The sequence below is a fragment of the Rosa chinensis genome, chromosome 5 (genome assembly GCF_002994745.2).
Source record: "Rosa chinensis cultivar Old Blush chromosome 5, RchiOBHm-V2, whole genome shotgun sequence".
NCBI classification, from domain to species: Eukaryota; Viridiplantae; Streptophyta; class Magnoliopsida; order Rosales; family Rosaceae; genus Rosa; species Rosa chinensis.
The window spans coordinates 55,472,184-55,474,785 of NC_037092.1; the positions used below are offsets into that span (position 1 = coordinate 55,472,184).

The 2,602-nt window shown below is 41.7% G+C and overlaps 1 long non-coding RNA gene across 1 annotated transcript; it reads left to right on the forward strand.

The window, feature by feature from the left end:
- The first annotated feature begins 761 nt into the window (after positions 1-761).
- On the forward strand, positions 762-2,602 carry LOC112165769. Its single transcript, XR_002922967.2, has 3 exons — positions 762-979; positions 1,067-1,141; positions 1,676-2,602. It is a non-coding gene; the product is annotated as an uncharacterized LOC112165769 (long non-coding RNA).

Genomic DNA, 2,602 nt, shown 5'->3' on the forward strand with positions numbered 1-2,602 from the left:
TTCGGATTGGATGAACCAGGGAGTCATGGATTTTATTTGGAAAGGCTGTGACGTTTCCTGGTGTTTGGCAGAATTTGACTGATGAGGTCAGGGATTCGGATTGGATGAACCAGGGAGTCAGGGATTTTGTTTGGACTTGCGGTTGCATCTAGTGGGTCGCTAGATTGCCTACATACCCTGTAAAGGGATCAAACCGTTGTAGTTCTTGGGTTTGTATTTCTGGGGTTGGAAGAATTTGACTGGAGTCAATGATTCAATTTAGGACTGGCTGAATTTTGACTGGTGGAGTCAAGGATTCTGTTTGGACTTGTGGTTGCATCTAGTGGGTGTTGCTAGATTGCCTACGTACCCATTGTGGGGGATCAAACCGACCGTAGTTCATAAGAATTTGTATTTCTGTTGTTGAGAAAATTTTTGGTGTCGACGGATGTATATATATTTATTTTTGAATCCGTCGAATGTATTTCTTCTGCAGACACCCGAATTTAATTTGGGCACTCGATGTATTGAATCTTTTACTGGGCCGTATGAATGGGCTTTCAGGTTGTCGACAAACGAATTTGGCCAGGCCCGAACATTGAGATGAACTGTCTTGAAGTGGGCTTCGATATTTGTAGGTGGCTGGTCCACTGGACACCCATCTTCTCCATCTACACCCAATTTTAAGCCCAATAAGGGCCTTGCGCAAATCTGGAAATCCAAGCCCAACTTTGTTGGCCCAACTTGTATAACCAAAAGAAAAGCTCCAGGCCACACATTAATAACTCGTTCTTCGAGTCTCGATGAGGTTGAGAGAGTTTAGATCATCAGCTCGAGTTAGAGGTCGAGTCGAAGACTGGCATGGATTTCAATTCGACTTTGGAAACGGAGACGTCCTCTTGTACTCTGCATAAAAGGGAGGTCTCTGTCGTCTGATTCAGCACCTGTTCTCCTAAGCGAAGAATCTGAGGCTTCTCACCTGCGTAGAGAAAGAAATTGGGTAAAGCTTCTCTTTCTTGTCTCGTCTCCACTGGGCTTTCAGTATTCTCAATACTGACAAAATTCCCAATGTTTTTGGCTGCTGTAGGTTCAAATCTTGTTCCGGTGGTTGATCGATTTAATTCGCATGCAAGAGCAAAAGCTGGGGTGACTCTCCAATCTGGTACGACCGGCTTATGTGCACACATAATCAATTATATTTGGCAACATTTGTCTTGTTGCTTATGACATAAAGCAAATTCCAGATTGAACCATTAAAGCCATGTTTTTGTCTTCTTGTTAGCATGATTCCAGAAACAAAAGCAATTGAGTTTATCACTATATTTGTTCCCAGCTTGCATCCACGGCCTCAGAGAAACCATATAATTAAACCTTGCCATCATTTGTCTTCTAGTTCAAGTTTTAATGCTTGTTAATTTAGACAATTAATATGGCCTCCATTATGTTTGGTCTCCACCGTTTCAAGGAGAGCTTTGCTGACCATGTATAACAACAACTAAAGTTTGACTTCATTTGATCACACCACCGAATCAGAAACAACCGCTCCAAGTTTTGTTTTAATTGTCCGTACCGCTCACCACCGCTTTAACAAAGCATTACTTTAAACATTCTTTGTTTTGCTTCTAAGCATCTGAGCCTTGTCTTCTAATTAACTTGCATCCACCACTCTGACAATTGCTTTTGTATTTCTATGCAGGCCTGAATTGTTCCTCCACCAAGCTTTTCACCGCCAAGACATCATTTTGTTTGATATTTAGCTTGGTGTGTTTTTCTTTGGGTTTTGTATGGCTTGTTTGGAAATAGTGTGAGGCCATTTTATTATCATGGTGAATAGAAAGACAGAAGGCTGGAAAGCTCTTTGGTGGTGGCTGATATTGTCGATTTTGTAAGAGAGTGAATGTGGCGTCTTGTGCAGATTTTAGCATTGGAACTCGACCGTTCCTGAACGACCATATGTTCCAACGCTTGAAAACCGCAGCAGCCAAGTGCGTTAAGACTCGGGCCGTTCATGAACAACCATATATGTCTTAACGCAGGAGCAGATCACTGTGAAGGTTGGCCGTTCATGAACGACCATGTATTTCTCGGTAGCTTGAGAGAACTTCAACAAAAGAAGGAAGGTTGTTGATAAACAGCCTATCTTTTGTTGACAGCAAGCAATCTGGACGGTATATTTCCCTGCCAAAGAAGACGAGAATAGCATGGATGCGTTGTATACCTGAGCTTCAGCTTGACTTGATTTCACTCTCTGTTTTGGCGGATCTGCTTTGATTTCACTCTCTGTTTTGGCAGAGCTTTAGCTTTTTGCTTGCTCAATATTTCTCTCTCCCCCTGTAGTGTTTTTTTCCTCCTCCCCTCCTCTCTTCGTTGTAAGCCTTCTTTTATAGACTTAATGATCAGCTGGTTATGAGGATTGGTTTAATTCAAATTTGAATCAATCCTTATCAATATGTGGATGACTCTCTAATTCAAATAAGATGACCAACCACCGTAAAGCTTGGGGTTACACCAGTCTTCCTCGAAGTTGTTCAAGATAATAGAGTCCGATTTGATCATATTTTATTTGTATCTTGAGCTGATAACAATTTGAATTTTTGAATGGCCTAAGCCACCGAATTGGTTG